Source organism: Ovis aries, chromosome 22 (genome assembly GCF_016772045.2).
Source record: "Ovis aries strain OAR_USU_Benz2616 breed Rambouillet chromosome 22, ARS-UI_Ramb_v3.0, whole genome shotgun sequence".
Taxonomy (NCBI): domain Eukaryota; kingdom Metazoa; phylum Chordata; class Mammalia; order Artiodactyla; family Bovidae; genus Ovis; species Ovis aries.
In genome coordinates, this window is record NC_056075.1 from 26,606,928 (window position 1) to 26,631,971 (window position 25,044).

A 25,044-nucleotide genomic window follows, 5' to 3' on the forward strand; every position below is an offset into this window, starting at 1 on the left:
GTTGCCAATACATAGAAGGAACATCACATATATATTGAGTCAGTGATAAGGCATTGGTTCCTCATCTCTTTTCATCTCTTATCTTCCACTCCAACATCCACAGCTCTCTTGAAAGTGAAAGTGAAGTCGCTCAGTCATGTCCAACTCTTTGTGACCCCATGGACTGTAGCCTACCGGCTCCTCCGTCCATGGAATTTTCCAGGCAAAGGTACTGGAGTGGGTTGTCATTTGCATGTCAACTAGCCTGACTGTTAGCTCTCTCACTTTGCCTGAGTCTGGTTTTTGGATCTTCTTTGTAGTAAGTAATCTAACTATTACTATTAATAGTAACCCACTATTTCTCATGACTCTGAGTCTGCCTTACCTAACTTCTGTTCTACTCTGACCTCTGAACCTGGGTGATTTCTCCCCATTCTGCTTCTTATTTTCCCATTGTAACTTCTCTCCTGATACCTAAATTCAGGTGTGAATACATAAAATAGCACAAGATTCAGTACAGGAATAAAGCTCATCCAAAGAATACAGACCAGTTGGACTCGGAAAAACATCTAGAAGTACTGTGAATCAGAAGTTTTTTGAACAATCCGAAGCCTGGAAGCACCAGTTGGGGCATATAAAGGAGTGGGCCAAGCACCAGAAGCAAACTAATGCCCATGTGCAAGTTAAGGAAGCTGGCCAGAGGGTAAAATCAAATGGGAAACTAGCATATCTGAGGAAAAGGATATCAATTCAAACAACAACTAGCTTTTATCTGTCATGTGCACAAGTGTCAGGCAAGCCTCCATGAGTAACAAAGAAGCGCTGATACAGATATGTATTATGGCTTAAGATTGAAAGTGTCTTGAATGCTTGATCCCCTCCAGAATAGAATAGTCTCATAATACAGAAGGGAAGGACGTGCTGTGAGGGTGGGACAGAGCACTGAAAGCTTTTCTGTCCTTCTGTAATTCAGACAAACTAGATAGTGAAACAGAATCAGCTTCATTTCTGTTCCCTTACAGAATCAAGTGTGAATAAAAGACAGAGAAGCAAGAATAGAAAGGGTGATTGGTACCCTGAGGTGGCATGAATATAGTGAAATAATTTCCCCACAGCATTCTTATGACTAAATGTGCTGTGCCTAATGTGGTGAGTCTGAGAAAAAATTCCAGTCATTCATTACGTTTAAAATTGAGTAACTCCCATGTGAACAAATGCATATGTACAAGGATGTTTATTGCTTCATTGGTTTAAGTAGCAAAGGATCATAGACAACCTAAATGCATGTCAATAGGAGATGGCCTTGATGTACAGTTATAGTTCCTTAACTATATCAATTAGAGATTTAATATAATAAACAAGGCTACATAAATAGAATAATCTGCAATATTAAAAATCACTGTGATATACTGCTAGTGGGAGAAAAAAAGGAAGACATATTTTAGCATATGTGCATATACTATATGTATATATTACATACATATGAAACATATGTTTATGTATGTAAAGTGCATCTTCTGACAGATACAATAGGAACTGACCATAGTTGCAATCTCTGAGGGATAGAATATTTTCACTGTAAAACCTTTTGTACCATTAGTAGTTTTTACCACATGCTTGTATTAAGAAATAAAACCCATCCTATTTAGACAACAATACCTATATTTTCTCTCAAAGAGAAAGAGGAGAAAAGAGATAGAGGCCAAACGTCACAGTTTTACTTCAGAATGTCTCATATATGCTATCATTATGATTAATTCATTTAATAATCGACATAGTAGGAGTTCTCAATCTGGAGTCCAAACCCACAGAGGATACATGAAAATTGAATGAAAAATTTCTAGTATATCTGCTCATAACCATTATTTCTCAGGAGAGGGTTCATAGCCTTCATCACATTCTCAAAAGAAATTAAGAGCTAAAAGCTGTTAAGAAACATTGTTTGGCTTGGGCAGATTTTATAAAAGGTTTTTGTCAACTTTTGTCAGTTTTTTAAATTACATATGATATTATTTGATAAAATAGTCATGTGATATATTTGCTTAGCAGGGTGATAAATGTTCATCTTTTTTAAGTGAATACTATGGTTTATAATATGAGCCCAGAGTTCTAAGATATAAATTTATAACAATGATATCTTACTCTGTGCTTTTTAAGTGAGAAAGCACATACCCCTCCTTCGTACTTTTCAGGTGACTAGAGATTCCTGAAACTACAGAACAAACAGAAGACACCTTTGGCAGCATCCATTCTACCCAGGAATTGCAAAATTCCATTTTGTAGTAAAACAAAGTTAGATTATGCAATATTCAAACTTATTTTTGAGATAACACTTGAAGTTAAAAGCATTCTGTATTCCAGGAAAGCACACAATTCTTGACTATTGCATCAACACTCCAAGAATTTCCATTCCTTCCCAGCTTAATCTATAGATTCAATGCATCCTCAAGTGATTTTGCACAAAAAAAAACAAAAACAAAAACAAAAAAGAGTCCAAAGTTCACACAGAGGGGCTTCCCTGGTCACTCAGTGGTGAAGAATCCACCTGCCAATGCAGGAGACAAGAGTCAATCCCTGGTTCGGGATGATTCCATAAGCCTTGGGAGAGCCGAACCTGTGCTCCAGGGCCCGGGAGCCACAGCCACTGAGCCCAAGTGCTGCAGCTCCTTAAGCCTGAGTGCTCTAGAGCCTATGCTCCACAACAGGAGAAGCCACCACAAAGACAAGCATGGCAACTAGCTAGTGGCCCCTGTTTGTCACAACTACCAAAAAGCCTGTACAGCAACAGAGAAACAGCATAGCCCAATGAATAAGTAAATTGCATTTTAACAAAGCTCACATAGACCAACGATCTAGAATAGCTACCTCAATATTGAAGAAGGACAAAATCCAAGGACTGACGCTGTTCCACTTCAAGACGTATTATAAAGTTTCAGTAATCAAGACAGTGCAGTCCTAGTGAAAGAATAGACAAATAGATCAATGTTACAGACTAGAGATCCCCGAAATACCCCATATATGTACAGTCAACTGATCTTTAACAAAGGAACAAAGGTAACACAATAGGAACAACCGAACATATGTTTGCAAGCAAAGTGAAATTTGACTCATATCTTCTGCCCTTAACTAAAAATGGATCACAGACCTAAATAAAAAGCAGAACTACACAACGCCTAGAAGACAACATAGGAGTAAACTACATGACTTGTGTATGACAATGACTATATATACCAGCAAAGGCATAAGATATGAAAGAAAATTTGATTAGCTGTACTTCACTGAAATTAAAAACTTCTGCTCTGTGACAGACAATGCTAAGAGACTAAGAGAAATCACAGGTTAGGTGAAAATTATTGGCAAAGATAGAACTGATCGGAAATTATTATCCAAAGTTAACGAAGAATTCCTATAACTCAAAAATAAAAAAATACATACTTTTTAAAAATGAACAATAGACCTGATCAGACACCTCATCAAAGAAGATATATAGATAGCAAATAAGCATATAGAACTATATTCAGCATCATGTATCATTAGAGAATTACAAATTAAAATAACAAGATACATTACCACACACAATGTATTAAAATACTAAAATCTAAAACACTGACAAACTCAAATACTGGCAAGGATGTGGAGCAATGGGAACCCTCATTCATTGTTTGTGGAAATAAAAATAGAATAGCCCTTTGGAAAGAGTTTGGCTCTTGCTTAGAAAATTAAACATACTCATAATATGATGCAGCAATTTATAGCAGTTCTGTTCATAACTGTTCAAAATTATGGAAGCAACCAAACTTTAAATACATGGATAATAAATGGATTCCGGCTGCTGCTGCTGCTAAGTCACTTCAGTCATGTACAACTCTGTGTGACCCATAGATGGCAGCCCACTAGGCTCCTCTGTCCTTGGGATTCTCCAGGCAAGAACACTGGAGTTGGTTGCCATTTCCTTCTCCAATGCATGAAAATGGATCCCAAACATGATAAATAAATGGGTGGACATACAGGCAATTGAATACTCAGTGCTAAAAGCCTTGAAAATAATAAAGAAAACTTAAACGCTTATTACTAAGTAGAAGAAGTCAATCTGAAAATTACTGTAAGATTACAATTATGTGACATATTAGAAACTAAAAGGCTGTGGATACAGTAAAATAATTAGTGATTGAAGAGAGTTAGGGGAGAGAGAGGGATGAACCAGTTCAGTTCAGTTGCTCAGTCGTGTCCGATTCTTTGAGACCCCATGAATCGCAGCATGCCAGGCCTCCCTGTCCATCACCAACTCCCGGAGTTCACTCAGACTCATGTCCATTGAGTCAGTGATGCCATCCAGCCATCTCATCCTCTGTCGTCTCCTTCTCCTGCCCCCAATCCCTCCCAGCATCAGAGTCTTTTCCAATGAGTCAACTCTTCGCATGAGGTGGCCAAAGTACTGGAGTTTCAGCCTCAGCATCATTCCCTCAGCAAAATATACTTTAAGGCAGTTAAACTATTCTATATGATCTACCATGGTGGATATATGACATTATACATTTGTCCAACCTCTAGTGATAAGAACCTGCCTGCCAGTGTAGGAGACATAAGAGATATGGGTCTGATACCTAGGTTGAGAAGATCCCCTGGAGGAGGGCATGCCAATCCACTCCAGTATTCTTGCCTGGAGAATCCCATGGGCAGAGGAACCTGGCGGACTACAGTCCATGGGGTTGCACAGAGTCAGACCTAACTGAAGCGACTGAACACACACACATGCACACAACGTACAGCACTGTGAGTGAACTCCAATTAAGCTACTTAGGGTGATACTAAATTTCAAAGTAGAATCACAGCTTATAGCAAATGTATAACAAAAATTTGATGTGGAATGTTGACAGTGATGGAAATTATGCTGTGTGAGAACAGGAGGTATACGACAATCTCATGATTTTTTTTTTTTTCAGTTTTGCTGTGGACCTAAAACTACTTTTAAAAACTTTGTTCATTTTAAAAGGAAAAAAAATATGAAATTCGCTCTCAAGAAAGACTCGAGCCAATTTTTACAAGGGTATGTCTGATTTTAACTCATAGTAAAATAAGCCCTTTCAATTGAAGAGTTTCTCATAGAACAAAAGAATTTGTTTAACCATATACAACTTGGTGAAAACAACATCTATTGGTATAAAGTTTTTACTGCTTGCTATAAACACAAAGAATCTAGTTAATTATATGCAAATAAGCCTCACTAACACACACCTAAATAACTCAGCCTTGTCTTCATTAAGCTAGAAGATATAGTACATTTCTCAGGGAATTAGAAAAGGAATATGAATCAAAGACACTTGTAAGTCCTAATGAGTTTATTGATCGTTGACCTTGATGCTACACTAGAAGCAGAAACCCACATGACAAGAATTATTTGAGTAAGTAAATGCTGATCTTCAAAATTTATAATAAAATTGCTTGTTCATTTTTGAGATACCCTGCCCAAACCATTTTTTCCTCTGTATTTAATGTTGTCTCTATTGTCTGCTATGTACCAAGATTCATGAGTGATTTCTATTTTACAGCAATCTGGAAATTTGTGACTGGGAGAGCTGGAAGTTACTGCGAGACCAGGGTAAAGAGAGAGGGCAGGCAGCAAATCAAAGGCAAAAAACTGAGAAACAAAACTGAATTTGTTCATTACTAGCAGTTGACCTTGAAGCTGATTTCTCCCCCTCCTCTCATATTCTCAGCACTCAATAGCTTCTTTTCACTTCCTCTTGGCTAAAGTGACTGAAGAGCATATCCCATCACTAATTGGGCTTAATGTTAGCGAAGTACTTTCAACACCATCAGCAGCTCCTGAAACATGGTTTTCTTTCTGTACAATAGTTGCTTGGTTACTTTTCATTAATAAAACACTCTCTGCTCTAAGGGATGATGACTAGATCGAAAGTTTTAAAGTGCAATTTAGCCCTTGTTATTTTCCATTTTAAACCTCTCCATTTGGGCCTTTATCCCATTCCTTGATATTATTGATTTATTTCAATTAAGATTCTCCATGTTCAAGCACCACAATTAGCTGCTGTCACAACTGATTCCCACCCCCAGGGATCTGTACGTGATTTCAAGGTTGACCACTGACAGTTAAGCACTAGTCCATTAGGGGTGAATGAAAAGTGAAGGCAGCAAGAATCTTCTAGCAAAGAATTTTGTATAATATTGATAACAAGAGCAATTATAGACAAAGTGCTTACTATGTTTACTATAGAAACTGTATACACACATATATGTGATCTGATCTGATAAAATAAGCTTCTTTATAAACATCTCTTGGTTCTACCATTCTGTAGTTCTCTATTTGTTCTAAGCTTTGACACTGAACTGACTTATAATGATTTTATGTCTAGCTAATAGGAGAAACAGAATCAGAACTCAGGTTCTTTGTGCACTTTACTCAATGTTCTTTCCTCTATATCATTCTTACAAGACATGGGGAAGAAGAACCCTTGTGATCAGTTCAGTTCAGTTCAGTTTAGTTGCTCAGTCATGTCTGACTCTTTGTGACCCCATAGACTGCAGCATGACAGGCCTCCTTGTCCATCACCAACTTCTGGAGTTTACTCAAACTCATGTCCATTGAGTCAGTGATGCCATACAACTATCTCATCCTTTGTCATCCCCTTCTCCTCCCACCTTCAATCTTTCCCAGCATCAGGGTCTTTTTAAATGAGTCAGTTCTTCGCATCAGGTGGCCAAAGTATTGGAGTTTCAGCTTCAGCATCAGTCCTTCCCATGAATATTCAGGACTGATTTCCTTTAGGATGGACTGGTTGGATCTCCTTGCAGTCCAAGGGACTCTCAAGAGTCTTCTCCAACACCGCAGTTGAAAAGCATCAATTCTTCAGTGCTCAGGTTTCTTTATAGTCCAGCTCTCACATCCATACATGACTACCAGAAAAAAACATAGCTCTGATTAGACAGACTTTTTTTTGGTAAAGTAATCTCTCTGGTTTTTAATATGTTTTCTATGTTGATCATAGCTTTCCTTCCAAGAAATAAGTGCATTTTAATTTCATGGTTGCATTCACTATCTGCAGTTATTTTGGAGCCCCAAAATATAAAGTATTTCACTGTTTCCATTGTTTCCCATCTATTTGCCATGAAGTAATGGGATAGGATGCTATGTTCTTTTTTGAATGTTGAGTTTTAAGCCAGCTTTTTCACTCTCCTCTTTCCCTTTCACCAAGAGGCTCTTTAGTTCTTCTTTGCTTTCTGCCAGTAGGGTGGTGTCATCTACATATCCGAGGTTATTGATTTTCTCCTGGCCATCTTGATTCCAGCTTTTGCTTCATCCAGTCTGGCATTTTGCATGATGTACTCTGCATATAAGTTAAATAAGCACAGTGATAATATACAGCCTTGATGTACTCCTTTCCCGATTTGGAACCAGTCGGTGTCCCAGGTCCAATTCTTACTATTGCTTCTTGACATGCATACAGATTTCTCAGGAGGCAGGTCAGGTGGTCTGGTATTCCCATCTCTTGAAGAGTTTTCCACAGTTTGGTTTGATCCACGCAGTCAAAGGCTTTGACATAGTCAATAAAGCAAAAGTAGATGTTTTTCTTGAACTCTCTTGCTTTTTTGATGATCCAGTGGATGTTGACAATTTGATATCTGGTTCCTCTGCCTATTCTAAATCCAGCTTGAACATCTGGAAGTTCATGGTTCATATACTGTTGAAGACTGGCTTGGAGAATTTTGAGCATCACTTTGCTAGCGTGAGAGATGAGTGCAACTGTGCAGTAGTTTAAGCATTCTTTGGCATTGCCTTTTTTTGGGATTGGAATGAAAAGTGACCATTTCCAGTCGTGTGTATCTATGTATGTATATGTATATATATATATTTACCTCCATGCTTTCCATAAGCTCTTGTCACCCATAAGCTAACAACACTATACTTATTTTTATGTCAACATTGTACTCATCGTTTGAAGGCTTAGTCAAGTTCCATTTGTGAAAGCTAAAAGGAAGCTATCTGCTTGAAGTTTTGTTAGTTGCTCACTCCTGTTCAACTCTTTGGGACCTCAGAAACTGTAGCCCACCAAACTCCTGTGTCCATGGCATTCTGCAGCAAGAATACTGGAGTGGGTTGTCATTCGCTTCTCCATGGGATCTTCCCTACCTTGGGTTGAAATCTGGGTCTCCTGCATTGAGGGAGGATTCTTTATCACTGAGGCACCAGGGAAGCCCTGCTTGATGTTTTACTTGGAAATAACGACTCCTTCTTCTGAAACCTTTGTTTTCTATCCCTTTCTTAAGGCACTTTGTTTATATCAGCAAGTTTCTGGAAAAGAGCAACTCTGCCATTACTCTTTAAGTTGCCAACATGTAGCTTACACATAGTTGGCAACAATACATAGTACAAGAGAGTGAGTAGATACATATCACCTCAATACATTTTCAAGTTCCTTTAAGAACACCTTTGCTAAGGTTCTTTCTTTCTGAATTTCCCAAAGTTCTCATACTAGATTGATACTATAACAATTGGATTCAGCCATGTTCACTATATCACAAAGAGAAACTGATGGTAATGGAATGTTCACATTAGAGATTAGGTCCCTAAACTAAATAACTGTTTTTAGTTTATACTTTACTAACTTTAGCTTTCATTTATTTTACAGAATACATACTTGCATTCTCTGAAATATCAGACTATATCTTTCCTTTTTGTCTGTATCTTAACCCTGCTTTCCAGAATGCTGTTTCTCTATCTGATCCTCTGAGTCAATTTCAAAACACAACTCCAACTTCTTCTCTATGGTATCTTCCCTGAAATCCACTCTGGGGCCAGCTGACATCTATGATCATGATTGTTTTCCCTTTATTTGTCCCTTCACTGTGACTGATGTCACATGGCATTATAATGGCATTGTTTTAATGTCTTTCTTTCCCACAGACTATGAGCGTTTTAAGAGTAAAGGACAGATTTATTTCTTTGTCTCTAGAACCAACCCCCCAAGTTTTCTGCAAATACACATAATGCTGAAATTTGTAATACTAAAGTGAGGACTGAAATTCAAGATGGGGGATAAGTAAGACACTGACCAATCTTATCCTCAGAGCAAGTTCCTGAGCCAAGGGAAGAAGAAATGACAGTGGAGGGGGCTGGGATGTTAAAAAAAAATTACCTGCATTAAATGATATCCAGAGATGACAAGGAAACCCATGGGATCTGTCTAAAATTTGGAAAGGAATAGTTAACAAAACATAGCTAGGCAAAATATTGGGAATACTATTGCTTCAAACCATACTTAACTTCGAATGTTTTTCATATATTGACAATACTAAGCTCCTGTGGTCAAACATGGCCAAACAGTTACACATGGTTTCTGAGAAATATTAATACACTTAGTTTATTAAATAACAGAGTATAAGCCTATTTTCTAACACACTTGAAAACAATTGTGAGCATCTTTCTCATGGCACAAACACAATACGTTTCTGTCTTCCCTAATTCATACTCTAACTTGTGAATAAGGGCTAAAAATGTAATTATTCCTTCAAAGTCTATGCTATGAATAAAATTTTGCAAAATCACTTGGCATCCGTGTTACTAGGTAGATTTTATAAAACTCTATGTTTAAATCATGCTCAGTTTTTTCATGCTTTTCATCTCTGATAAAATGTTTGCAATAACCCCATAAACTTTTAGTCTTCTGCTTCCAATATAAGTGTTGCTATCAAGAAGATTAAAAATATAGTGGCATATGAAACTGTTTTGTACAAAATCTTCTTTTAAAGGTATGAGCATGTTTTGCATTTCTTCTTTTTTTCTTTCTTTGTACTCGTTCACCATGTCCATTAAAAATAAAAAAAAAAGATCTTTTAATTTATGTCAAAGGCTGCTGTTAAGTGCATGCCTGAGAGAGAGCAGAAACAGTTGTATTCTGCCTCTTCAAAAGAACGAATAACAAACTGCCTTACTTTTCTCTTTCCCAGGTCATCATCCATCAAACAAGATACATAGAAATAAGGAACTGTAGGTTCAAATATGTCAGTTACCATCTCTTGGTCATAAATCTCAAGCTATGTTTATTATTCTTTAAACTAAATGTTTAGAAGTTCAAAAACAAACTGAGAAATTTTACTGCTTTGAACTTGGCTATAATTTTTCTGAATATCATAAATTACATATAGGATCGATTTAAGGGTCATAAACTTTAAAAACAAATATCAGGCAGGACTATATCTGTTTGGTAAATGGAGTATAATATAACGGTTAGAAGGACAGACTCCTTCTAACCTAGTGTAAGATTGAACCTAGGTTCAAGTCCTCCTCATAAGCCTTAATTAGTTGAAAGACTTTGAGCAGAATGAAGCATCTGTAAAAGGAGTATAATAACAGTATCTACCTTAAACTGGCCATATGTTTTAAGTGGAAAAACCCATTTAAGGAACTTCACATACTGCCCAGTACAAACAGAGGATGAACAGATGCCAGCAACTGTTCTCTTTCTGACACAAGTTAAGAGTCTGTCCATCCAGCCAAAAGTGGTCCCCACATTAATCTTAAAACTTCAAAGGAAGGAAAGAATTTTCTTCATACCCCACCTTCCATTCTTGCATGTTAATCTTCTCAACTCTATCTCCAAGTTCTCTTCAGTTACATAACAGCCAGCACTCACAAGGCCTTGACATATTTGTGTGTGTGATTTACTTGACACTGATAGGTCATGCCCAGATTTGTAGTAAGAACAGCCAAGTCTTGCATGTTTACTTTGCACAGCATTAACATTTTCATATATATAATTATATTCAGTCTTAAAAACAAGACTTTTGGGGGAAAGCAGTATTAATGTAATTTTCCAGATGAAGGCATTGATCTTTAGGTGCTTGCCTCAGGTCAAACAGCAAGCGAGTAAACTTCTAATAACAGTTCTTGGGTCTAAAGGCATCAAACTCACCACTATCTTTTGAGTTCTTACAAACTCTAGCTTCTTTATAAATATTACTCAGGCTTTTGGAAGAAATTCTGGTTTAATCCATGAATCAGTATATAAAATCAACATTTAAGAATCACCTATTCTGAAGCCTTTAAAGAACATTTCAAGATCTAAATACAACGAAGGTGACCTCTCTATTTTCAAGAAATTCATACTCTTTCATATCCATGATTCTATCATGCATGTAATTTTAAAAGTCAAATGATAAAAGACTATTATTTATATACCTACATGCATATGTTTATAATATTGCAATTATTAAAAACAGCCAAACTTCTGTGACATTCCTTATATATTAAGTTCTTTCTAAACATTATGCTTTGCAATATTTTCCTATAATCTATTTCACTGAGTGAACACTATTATCATCCCTCTCTATAATTAAAAAAAAATCCTGATGGTTTATGTATGTTAAGAAATTTTCCCATGTTCCTACAGCTAACATGTGGCAAAGTCAAGATTCCAGGATGATACCAGGTTTTTAATACAAATGTATAACATTTAAGTGAAGTCCTTCTAGATTTTAAACCCCTCTTTAGGACTCAGGTCTTCCTGTTTGTTTTCATTTGTCTCCACATCTCCTAATAGAATGTAGTACATGATACATGCTTCACAAGTACCTGTTGGAAGAATGATGAGTAACTATAAACAGATCTCTGATGATTCCATGATGGATTCTGAGAAGACCATAGGAACATAAACCATACATGTCACTGAAAATTACGTTTAATGAAAACAAATTAAGGGATCCAATGTGCATTGAATGAATATAACATGGAAATACTTTTCACATACATGGCTAACACTCAAATCAAATAAGCTTTGTTAAGTTTACATACTAGATGAGTTAGCCATAATCCTCAATCATCAATCCATTTTTCCTTTCTATAATAAAACCTCTATCTTCTTTATTTACCTAGAAACAACAGAACTATACTATGTCAGAGGTAACTAGCTACCTATAGAAGATGCAGCTAAAGAAGCTGCCTGTGAGAGTTGCGATATCAAAGCCCCCCTTTGATATCGCAACCCCTAACCTTTCTACAGCCTAACAATGCTTGACAGTGACAAGGAGTGAGTTGGTATCACATGCCCACTTGGTGTTTGCAGTGTCCTCATGAAGAGTTTTGATAAGGAAAGGCTTAAATCATTTTACATGAAAAGATCTGGATTTTGCACGTGTGTGTGTGTGTGTGTGTGTGTGTGTGTGTGTGTGTGTGTGTACACATCCATTTTGGGTAACTCAAGTAATTGAGCCTGACACAAGGTCTAATAAACTGTCACTGTTAGCAAAGGGCAGCTATTTTATGATGAAATCCTGCTGTTTGGTATGCTGCTCTATGGGTGAGTCAGAGGAAGTATACAAAAACAATGAATTTCTGTATCAGAGTTGTGATACGGTGCCTTTTGCAGGCGGCACTTCAAAGACTGACTGTCAGCCCCCCTGTAACCTGGGGTGATGCAGGAGTCCTGGTGCACTCTGCTGGGGGTAGAGACTGCTGGTGAGGGAGTGAGTTGCTCTGCAGGCTATGCAGGGATTTGTCATACAAGGCTCTGGTGTTAAAATGCTGAAGTTTCCCTACTGCAGTGATTTGCCTCTCTGTGGATGGGGAGGAGCAGGGGTGGATAATGTGGATCTTATTTGAAGACAGAGATCACTCTGCTGTATCCTCAGGCTGAAAAACAAGAGTCTAAGGGGTCTGCATGCTTTCAACCTGCCTCCTTTCTGGGTGGGAATACCAACTCAGTCCTAATGCGGGTAACACCTGCACTGTGGCGAGAAATAAGATGCTGAGATATTTGACAAGCTAAGAGAGCCCAGGCTGATGAGAGTCTTTGTATCAGCCATTGGACAAACAGAGCAAGACAGGAGGCAAGGAGACTTGTGCTAAACCTAGTTCAAAAAGTCCTCCTCAGACTTTTGGTCTTAGCATTGTAAGAGGTTATATATGCAGCCACTGAAAATTTTTAGAAAGTGTCAGTTTGTTAAATGAAAAATTTTAAAATGTCCCAATATGCATTAACTTTTCTCATTGGATAATAACTTGATACTATAACTGGAAACTCAGAAATGGCATGGAAGTCTGTACCTTGATTTGTCTTGAGTCTGAGAGATGCTGATTGTGGGATTAGTAGAACATCTTGGGGAATTTGTTTCAGTTCTATTCGTACGTTCTGTTAATGCTTTCCTCCAAAGTTAGCATTTTTTTTTCTAATGTCAAGGCCTTGGTTTCTTTTTTAAAGAGAACAGGCTAAAAGAGTCTCATGCCAACTCAGATTAGGAAGCAGCCATAGTACTGGTGAGAGGCAGAGCTGAAGACAAGGGCAGGCAGAGGTTAGACTGCGTGTAATCAGACAATATGATCAAGTGTGGGGACACTCCTAAGAGCTTTTGCTGACTTAAATTTTGATTGCTTTGCATTTCAGTATTCACTAGGAAGGCTACTACCATACCGCACACTTCATCCTCCGAGGGTCCTGCTTGGACAAGATTAAATCTAGCTGTTCCATTTGGCAGAGATATGACTGTATCCAAGTGAGCTCTAGCTACGGTTTCATCCTGCTCTGTGCTTCTCTGGCTGTTTTGCAATTAGCTAACCTAAGAATCTCATCATTTACTTCACAGGCAAGCAGAAGAAATACTTTCTCTTTTCCTTCTCTTGGCTTGTCAAAGAACCATGACATGAGAAAACACCAAATCTACATAATATTACACATATATTTTGGCACTTTCCAAGAAAGTTTGAAACTAGCAATGGATTCCATTGCTAGCTCTGTTGCAAAAAGCTTTTCTTTCAGCAGATACCTAAAAGCTACATGTTCATCAAAATCTTAAGGATGTGAGCTGGGCATCAGTAAAGCCCTACTGTCTGCTTCTAGGGAGGCATTTGTCACAGACAGCACTACCAGAAACAAAGCTTACGCATGGATCTGGGAACAAGCTGAGCACGGAGAAGCTCCCTATCTTCCCATGTTGCATTGCAGAATAGCTTTCCGCCTTAGAGCACCAGGGCTCTGCTGCTACAGGATAAAGCAGATCAGATGCTAATGCTGCTTGTCTGTGTACAGTGTCTCAGAACATGTTCTCAGAGAAGGGAGGCAGCTTTCAGCTCCGAGAAATCGGGCTTTATCGGCTGGGCTACAGAGTGTCATTTAGTGAATGTCCTTGGTGAGGCTACAAAGGAGGGAGGGGGATGAGGGGGCATAGAAAGAGAAGCAAAATGATGAGCAAAGCTGAGCTCTCAGACTAAGGACACAGCAACTGCTCACGGTCAGATGAGGTTGTAAAAGTAGGTAGGAAAACAGCTGCCCACTGGGATAAATTCCTTAGGAGGAAAAATGTAAATGCCTTATTCACCTCTTCTCACCCAAGCCATCAGTGACAGTTCAAAGCCCCTCAAACATATATTTGAAAGGATCTGGACTGAACTCTTGAGCGTCTGTGGAGGAATTACAGGGATCAATCTATTCGAAATGAATGCCCCTAAAGGACCATCTCCCCCAGGATCACATAGATCCCAGTTCAGCTATATGAAATCAGAATCTCAGAAGAGAGTCCTGTAAGTAACCTCCTCACCCAGACTACCACATCCAGGTGAATATGATACATATTAAGGTTTGAGATCCATTGCCCCAGATTTTCAGGGGCAGCAGGAAATGGGATTTTTCCCATGGCAAACAATGGACTACCCCTCATTTGAATTTTTCCATTCATACCCTGCAGATCTTGTTCCCAATTCATTATCTTCTAGTAGTGTTTTCATGATTCCTGTATCTTGAAATTGCTTGCTTGTATATATGGGGATGTTCTTTTCTCCTGATATGTGTATTACCTTGTGATTGATTCTGATTGTGTATCTAACTATAGAACTAGCCCAAGAGTTTCAGGTTTTTCCTCCCAGTGCCCAGGCTATACTTCATTGGAGCTCCTAACAGGAATATCTTTACAGCCTGCCTCAACTATGCACTTCTATTTCTTTAAGCCTAAATGAGGTTTCAGTACTAAAGAGTACTTCTACTCTCATTACAGAGACATTCTCAAGAATGGTAAGCAATTTAACAGTGCTTATTAAACAAGATTTTTAATTGTCTTTACCTACCCAGTAAATAATCAGTGACATACATTAAAATAGATACATAGATAAGAGAGAAATAGATATTCACTGCATCATTATTCATTCTATATTGGCAAAATCTTGGAAGCAACTTAAATGCCAGTTAAATAAATTTTTATATTTCAAATGAAGGAATGCTATTAATATGGAAATGTCTTTGCCATGTAATAGGAAGGACGATTTTTTAAGCAGTGTTAAATCTGATCATTCAATTTGGACTTCATAGCTTTTATCCCTAAAGTTATCTGTGTCATTACAAAATATGGGTTAGAAAAAAAAGAAAAGAAAAGAAAAAAAGTAAAAGAAAGAGAACAAAAGAAGTTTAGAATGGGCTATAAGAGGAAAACAAGTGAATAGTAAAAATAAACAAAATTATTAAAAGATAAAATTGGTAGAATATTATTCCAAAGGGTTCATTAAGTAAGTTATAACACAGTCCTGGCCAATGGGGCCCATAATGTTCTCACTTAGGTGCAATTCATCAAGGACTCAGTTAAGTTGCCGCTTAGCTGCTGGACATGGCAAGAGCTCTAAAACTGTATTGCCAAAGGCAGTGACATTTTGGAAAAGTAACTCCTTCAAATAAGTAAAAAAGATTTTTTTAAAAAGCAGTGTGTTGATCCTCACCATGTGAAAGCAGCCTTTTCCCTGGCCAAGCTCTACTGTGATCATTGTTTACTAGGGAACAAACTGGATGAATAACAGAGAAATCTCAAACTAGCAGAATGAATCTTAGGCCACAAATTAAGAACTGCAAAAAATAGAACATTCCTTCAATTTTCTGTATTGCAACTAAATTTCTGTTTCAAGCCCCATTTCTTCCAAACTAGGAATACTCAATCTATTTCATTTTATCTGCCCTTCACAGCTTTTCTCTCTAGATTGACTCTGAATACCAAGTCATGAGGTCTCATCAAGCTGTTAGTTCACCTTGTCATTGTTAAGTCATCCTTTGTGTCCGTCCACAAAGCCCCTTTATATTAACCAGTTTTTCTATTAACTTTGTGCCATTTATAGGTACAAAGGGATCTTCCTGATACTTCTGGGCCCTGCTGAGGCCCTGGAAAAGTTTGCAAGGCTACCTCAGGCCCCATTTGTCTAGGCATATTACATGGTCATTTCCTTCATTATGAGGTTTTACCACCTCTCCACAAATTCTTCCCTTTTCTGGATTCAATTTTCATTCTGACTTTTCTTTTCAATCCCTTGACTCTGGCCTTGTAACTTAGTCAATATGCATGGAGTAAATGTGGTATAAGTAGAGATTCTAGACGTGCTTGTGCCTCAGGTCTTGTGTTTGTTACACTTGGAAACTTGAGATTATCATGAGAACAATGTGAATAAACCTGAACTAGGCTTCTGGCTCAGCTGGTAAAGAATCCGCCTGCAATGCGGGAGAGCTGGGTTCGATCCCTAGGTTGGGAAGATCCCCTGGAGAAGGGAAAGGATACCCACTTCAGTATTCTGGCCTAGAGAATTTCATGGGCTGTATAGTTCATGGGGTCGCAAAGAGTCAGAAACAACTGAGCAACTTACACTTTCACTTCTTCAGGCTTCTGGAGAGGCTTCCCTGTGACTCAGCAGTAAAGAATCCTCCTGTAACTCAGAAAATGTGGGAGACGTGAGTTTGACCCATGGAGGAGGAAATGGCAACTGCTTCAAGTATTCTCACTGGGAAAATCCCTAGACAGAGGAGCCTGGCAGGCTGCAGTTCATAGGCGTCTCAAAGAGTCAGATACAACTGAGCTTGCACGCATTCAGGCTTCTGGAAGTACGTGTCCCTTTACTATTTATCCTGGAGACTGGTGGGGTCATAATCTTCTCACTAGACTTAACTTAAAGCAATAATCATAAAACTAAACTTTGGTGTTTATTATATTATAGGTATCTATATTAAGCCCATGATTTGGAGAATTCAATACCATTAGAATATCACTTTTCCACAGACTGATTTCTGGTTGTTGCTGTTGTTCAATTGCTTAGTTGTGTCTGACTCTTTTCTATCCCGTAGATTGCAGCATGCCAGGCTTCCCTGTCCTTCACCATCTCCCAGAGCTCCCTCAATCTCACGTCCATTGAGCCAGTGATGCTATCCAACCATCTTGTCCTCTGCGATCTCTGGAGTCACTACATTTCTTACCAAAATGCCAGGAATGTTCTATTTAGAAATTTTAAAAATTAAATTATGTATGAAAATTCAAAGGATCTAGAAAGCTAGGATTTACATTGAAAGTGAAAGTGAAGTCGCTTAGTCATGTCCGACTCTTTGTGACCACATGGATTGTAGCCTACCAGACTCCTCTGTTCATGGATTTTCCAGACAATAATAGTACTGGAGTGGATTGCCATTTCCTTCTCCAGGGGATCTTTCCAACCCAGGGATCGAACCCAGGTCTCCAGCATTGTAGACAGACGCTTTACTGTCTGAGCCACCAGGGAAGTACCTGATTTAAAAACTCATTATTTCAGAGAACATCAGCAAGATGGCAGAATAGGAGGTTTTGGCTCTCCTGTCCTTGAAATAAACACTGTTTTCTTTTTAACAACCATCCTGGATAAGAATAACTTTATAGGAGTCCAGGACTATAGGTGAGAGATCCCAGTACCTCAGAAGGGCAAAAAGTCTGAAAATAGCTGCACTGAAGAGGGTAAGAAGAACAGTTTCACTTTATGAATGTCACCTCTTTCCTAAGGTGACAGAGTTCAGGCCCTGAAGAGAACGTCTTGGCCCACAGTTTCTCCCAGAGAGGAAAGTAAAGGCCAAGTGTTCTCCTGGCTTCCCCAGACCTGGAGGGAACTATCCGGGAGACCCTCTTCTGACTTTCTCCACCCAGAACACTAAAGTAATTGGCACAGCTGAATAATCTGGGAACAGCCAGGAACAGAGGAAAGAGATGAGGATCCATAGCTAACAGCACGTGGACCATGACATCAGCCTCAGGTCCTGCTCAGTGATCCACAGTCCACACTAAGAGCCCTGCCCATGAACCCTAGGCGACTCTTTAACTACCAGGTACCCCCAGCTATCCAACCTGTGCTCCTAGCACTCTACATACCCCGCATGCTGCTGACCTATCACTCTCCACAGATTGTGTGAGAAGGATTATCTGCAGATGGTGTGTGCCAACCTTCCCAGATGGCATACATGAAGTCCTGCAGAAAACATCAAATAAATATCAACGGACATCTCAGTTCTAGGAACTTGCCTGTAGCTCAGATGGTAAAGAATCTGCCTGCAACACAGGAGAAGCAGGGTCTGCCTCTGGGTTGGGAAGATTCTCTGGAGAATGGAATGGCAACCCAATCTAGTATTCTTGCTGGATAACCCCATCGACACAGGAGCCTGGAGGGCTACAGTCCATGGGTCACGAAGAGTCGGACATGACTGAGCAACTACCACTACTGCTACTCTCAACTCTGCCCAATTGGGAGAATGTGCACAACCTTAAACACTTCAAGATACAACCTTAGGAGAAACAAACAGAACTTCTATGTGCCAGCCAGTTCAGGCTAGCTTTGCAGGATCGAAGAAGGCAAACAATCCTAAAACTTCACCCTCAAGACAAAACAAGAAGAGTGGAGCAAGCACATCCATAGAAAAGTTCTGAGAGATCAGTATCTCTAGATGGACTAGCTAGTGAAGATCTGCCTCTCCCAAAGCAAGTCAGTAAGGGCTAGAGTGAAACGTGGAGACAAGAAAGCAAGGCTTCAAAGAAGATATGAATGAAGGAATGAAACAATGCTCCAGTGTTTGACACTGAAGGAGAAAGAAAAACCTACATTTGCCAAACAATGAATCCAAAGCAAAGATCTTAAAGAGGTTTAGTGAATTACAAGAGAATGCTAATAGACAACTAAGCAAAATCAGAAAAATAATGCATGGACAAAATCAAAAGTTTAACAAAAAGGATAGCCATTAAAAAGAACCGCAGAGAGCTTGCAGCTGTAGAATAAGATGACTAACACATTAAAAAGAGGAATTTAACAGCACACTTGATCGAGAAAGAATAATTTAATCCAAAACATAAATGTTATACAAGAAAGCACAAAACAAGTTTTCTAACCTTGGGTTCAGAAGTAAGTTTTTACCTATAACACCAAAAACATGGTCTATTTAAAAAAAAAAAAAAAAAAAAGATAAACTGGAGTTACTTAAAAATTTTAAAATATGCTCTTTAAAAACAATTTAAAATGAGAAGGTAAGCTATAGAGTAGGAGAACAGTTTTGTAGATCATATATTGACTCTTAGCCTTATATCTAGATTATATATTTAAAAACTATATGATAAAATAAAAAACTCCATTTTAAAAATATTGATATAAGATTTAATTTTACCACATAAGACATTTTCCCAAAGATTATATGCAAATGGTTAATAAGAACATGAAGAGAAGCTCAATATCATTAGTCATTAGGAAAATATAAATTAAACTTATAATGAGATATTACTAGCCTGGTGGCTGTTTAATCTTAGCTCATTGTGGTTTTAATTTGCATTTCAAAGGGAATGACAGCACTGTCAGCGAGAGTATGGTGAAAGTAAAACTCTTCAACTGCAAGTGGAAATATACTGCTATTTTGGAAAACAATTTGGCAGTTCTTGGGAGAAAAAAATAACATATACTTCTGATAACATATGACCCAGCAATTCTACTCTATATGCTTCTTTTCAAAGATATAACGAGATATGTTGGCACAAATGCTTATGACACCATTATTCATAATTCCTAAAACCTTTAAAAAAGGAAAATGTTTTTCAACTAAAGGATAAGTAACTAAAATTTAATATAGCAATTCAGTGGAAATAACAATGAAGAACTCTTTTAACAAGCAACACGACTGTATCTTTAAAAATGGTGTGTTAAGTGAAAGAAGCCAGACACAATAAACTATAAAGTTCACAATTCCACTTATATGAAGACTCTTTTTTTTTAAAGGCATAATTATAGAAACATAAAGTATATTGATTGTTTTGGGGTCTAGGAGTGGGTAGGGAACTAACCTCTAATAAGAAGGAACTCTTGTGATGAAAATGTTCAAAAATTAGATTGAAATGATCATTGTACAATGATATAAATTTATCAAAAATAAACTATCTTTACACTTACAATGCATAAATAATCAAGATGAGATGGACACACCTTAGAAATATTCAAACTACTAAAATGACCTCAGTTCAGTTCAGTTCAGTCGCTCAGTCGTGTCCGACTCTTTGCGACCCCATGATTCGCAACACGCCAGGCCTCCCTGTTCATCACCATCTCCTGGAGTTCACTCAGACTCACGTCCATCAAGTCAGTGATGCCATCCAGCCATCTCATCCTGGATCGTCCCCTTCTCCTCCTGCCCCCAATCCCTCCCAGCATCAGAGTTTTTTCCAGTGAGTCAACTCTTCCCATGAGGTGGCCAAAATACTGGAGTTTCAGCTTTAGCATCATGCCTTCCAAAGAAGTCCCAGGTTGATCTCCTTCAGAATGGACTGGTTGGATCTCCTTGCAGTCCAAGGGACTCTCAAGAGTCTTCTCCAACACCACAGTTCAAAAGCATCAATTCTTCGGTGCTCAGCCTTCTTCACAGTCCAACTTTGACATCCATACATGACCACAGGAAAAATCATAGCCTCAAGGAAATAAAAAATTTGAACAGACCTTTAACAATTAAAATGCTTGAGTTAGTAAACAAAACTTTTCTGTTCTGAAAAACCCAGATAGTGTCATTGGCAAACTCTACCAAATATTTATAAAATAATTAATACCAATAATTCACAAACTCTTCCACAAAGCAAAACAGGGATTCTTCTTAACTTATCCTCTTAGGACAAGTATTACTCTGATGTAAATTCCAGGCAAAGATAGCACAAGAAAATAAAGCAGATCAATATCCCTATAATAATTAATTCCATGTGTCAACTTGGCTATGTTACCTAGATATTGGGCCAAATATTATCTCAGTGTTTTTGAGAAAGTACTTTTTAGATGAGATAAACCATTTAAATCTGCATTCTTTGAGTAAAGCAAATTGCACTCCATAATGTGGATGTCTATTTAATCAGTTGAAATTCTCCCCTGAAAAGAGGAAATTCTGCCAGCAGACTGCCTTCAGACTGAAATATCAACTCTTCTCTGGGACTCCAGCCTGCTGGCCTACCCTGCAGTGTTTGGATTTGCCAACCTCCACAATCATGTGAGCCAAAGCCTTACATCAATCTCTTTCTCTCTCTCATACATGCACTATCACAATAGAATATAAGATAAGATACACATACACACATACAATGGGATATATATAGATATAAAAATATACAATAGGAGATATACATGTATATATACACACTATAAACATATGGGTATATATGCATATGTATATGCATATATGTGTGTGCATGTGTATATATATATACATATATATATATAGAGAGAGAGAGAGATGGGGGGTATATACATATATCTGCATATATATTTATTCTCCAAGTTTCTGGAGAACTTGGACTAACATAATCCCTTATGTAAATAGATGCAAAAAATCTGCAACAAGTACTTATAAAATAGATCCAACTATACATAAAATGATAATATAGTATGATCAAGTAGGATTTATCCTGACAATGTAAGTTGTTTTTAATATATGAAGATTAATCAATGTAATATGCCATGTTGATATAATAAAGGAGGAAAGCTGATAGTCCTCTCAATAACATAGAAAAAATCATTTCATAAAAATCTACAATATTTCATTACAACTATATTCAATACATTAGAAATAGGAGAGAACTTCCTCAACATGATAAAGAACAGCTATGAAAAAATCCATAGCTGACATCATATTTAGTGGTAAAAGATTGACAGCTTTTCCTTTAAGACAAAAATGTCAGCCCTCACCATTTCTATACAACCCTGTAGTGGGGCATTAGTGGCATATGGAGACAAATGAAAGAACTAAAACTATCTCTATCCTTAGCAGACATAATGTTTTATATAAACAATGCTTCAGAATCCACACACAAAAGACACTGTTATAGCTAATAAGATTAGCAAGTTTATATGATATATGTTAGATATGGAAATAAAATCAATACGCTAGTAGATTAAAACTCTAAACATAAAACTAAGAAATTTCTCTACACTTTATTCTATTTACATGACAAGCATACCTCATTTAGTCTGCTTTGCTTTACTGCAACTCACAAATACTGTGTTTTGGATTTTTTTGTGTTGAAGATCAGTGGCAACCCTACCTCCAGTAAGTCTACTGGCACCATGTTTCTCCCAGCATTTATTCACTTTGTGTATCTTTGTCACATTTTGCTAATTCTCACGATATTTCAGACCTTTTAACTGTTATATTTATTATGATGATCTGTGATCAGTGATCTTTGATGGTACTGTTGTAATTGTTTTAAGGCACCACAAGCTGATCCCATATATGTTGGTGAACTTAACTGATAACTGTGTGTATGTTCTGACTGTTACATCGATTGGGAGGTCCCTCATTGCTCTCCCTTTCCTTGGGAGTCTCTATTACCTATAACACAGAAACATTGAAACTAGGCCAACTAATAACCCAACAGTGGCCTCAAAGGTTTCAAGTGAAAGAAAGAGTCACACAAGTCTCTCACTGTAAATCATAAACTAGAAATCCCAACTGGCACAGTGGCAAAGAACCCGTGTGCAATGTAAGAGGCATGTGTTCAATCCCTGAGTCAGGAAGACCCACTGGAGTAGGAAATGGCAACCCACACCAGTATTATTGCCTGGAAAGTTCATGAACAGAGGAGCCTGGCAGGTCACAGTCCATGGGGTCTCAAAGAGTCTTTCATGTGCACAAAGTAACCCAACAATGGCCTCAGAGTGTTCAAGGAAAAGGAAGAGTCATGGTCTCTCACTAGAAATCATAAACTAGAAATAATTAAGCCTAGTGAGGAAGGCACATTGAAAGCAGACACAGGCTGAAAGCTAGGCCTCTTGTGCCAGTTAGTCATACTGTAAATGCAAAAAAATATTCTTGAAGGAAATTAAAGTGCCACTCCAGTGAACACACAAATCAAACGAAACAGCCTTATTGCTAACATGAAGAAAGCTTCAGTGGTCTGGACAGAAGATCAAACCAGTCACAACATTTCCTTATGCCAAAGTCTAATCCAGAGCAAGGACTTGACTGTCTTCAATTCAGTGAAGGTTGAGAGAGGTGAGGAAACACAGAAAAGCAGTTTAAAGCTAACAGATGTTGGTTCGTGAGGTTTTCTTTGTTTGTTTGTGGGCCACATCACCTACAAGACCCTATTTCCCCAGCCAGGGATCAAACCTGCACCCAACGCCCAACAATAGAATCACATAGTCCCAACCACTGGACTGCCAGGGAATTCCCAGTTCATGAGATTTAAGAAAAAAAGTAATTTCCATACATAAAAGTGCAAGGTGAAGCATCAGGTGCTAATGTAGAAGCTACAGCAAGCCACCTGGAAGATCTAGCTAAGAGAATTAATGAAAGTGGCTACATTAAACAAAAAAGTCTTAATACAGATGAAACTGCCTTCTATTAGAAGATTCCATGTAGGACTTTCGTAGCTAGAAAGAACAATGGACAAAGGACAGACTGATTCAAGACGGTTAGGAACTAATATAGTTGATGACTTGCAGTTGAGGCCAATGCTCATTTACCATTCTGAAAATCCTACAGCCCTTAAGAATCATGCTAAACTGACTTTCCCTGTAGTCTATAAGTGGAACAACAAAGCCTGTATGACAGCATATTTGTTTATGACATGGCTTATTGAATGCTCTAAACCCGTTGTTGAGAAGTGCTGCTCAGGAAAAAAAAAAAAAAAGATTTCTTTAAAAAACAATACTGCCCTTGGTCACCCAATGCACCTGGTCACCCAGGCACTCGGATGGAGCTGTACGACAAGATTAGTATGCTCTTTTTTTTTTTTTTTTTTTTTCATATCTACTAACACAACATCCATTCTGCAGCCCATGACCATCGTTTACAAACCTTATTCTTTATGAAACATTTTGTAGGGCTATAACCACCATGGACAGTGTTTCCTCAGATGGATTTGGGAAAAGTCCATTGAAAACCTTCAGGAAATGATTCACCATTCTAGATGCAAGGTAGAAATGTGTGACTCACAGGATGAGGTCAAGATATTAACATTAACAAAAGTTTGAAAGAAATTGATTCCAGCCTTCAGGGATGACTTTGAGGGGTCTCAAAATTGCAGAGGAGGAAGCAGCTACACATGAGATGGAGACAGAAAGAGAACTGGTGTTATAAATGGAAATTGAATATGGGAATGAATTGCTACAATCTCATGATAAAAATCTTAAAGAATGAAGAGCCACTGCTGATGGATGAGCAAAAAAGAATGGTTTACTGAGATGGAATTTACTCCTGGTGAAGATGCTTTGAAATTGCTGAAACGACCACAAAAAACTTTAGTATATAAACTTAGTTTGATAAAGCAGCATAACGTTTTGAGGGGATTGACTCCAATTTAGAAAGGCATTCTACTCTGGGTGAAAATGCTATAGAATAGCATGGCATGCTACAGAGAAATTGTTCATGAAAGAAGACTCAACTGATGCAGCAAATGCCATCGTTGTCTGATTTTAAGAAATGCTACAGCCACCCTAACATTCAGTAACCACTACCATAATCAGTCAGCATCCGTCAACATTGAGGAAAGACCTTCCACCAGCCAAAAGTGCTTGCTAAAGACTCAGATGATGGTTAGCAGTCTTTAGCAATAATGTATTTTTTATTAAGGTAGGTAATTTTTAGATGCTATTGCACATTTACTACACTACAGTGTAGTATAAATGTAACATTTTTTTTATTCCCAGAGAATTTCATTTTTAATTAAGTGACTCACTTTATTGCAATACATCATTGCACTTATCTGGACTTGGACCTGCAATATCTCTGAGACATGGCTGCAGCATTAAAAATAAAATTCTTAGGAATTAATTCAACAAAAGAA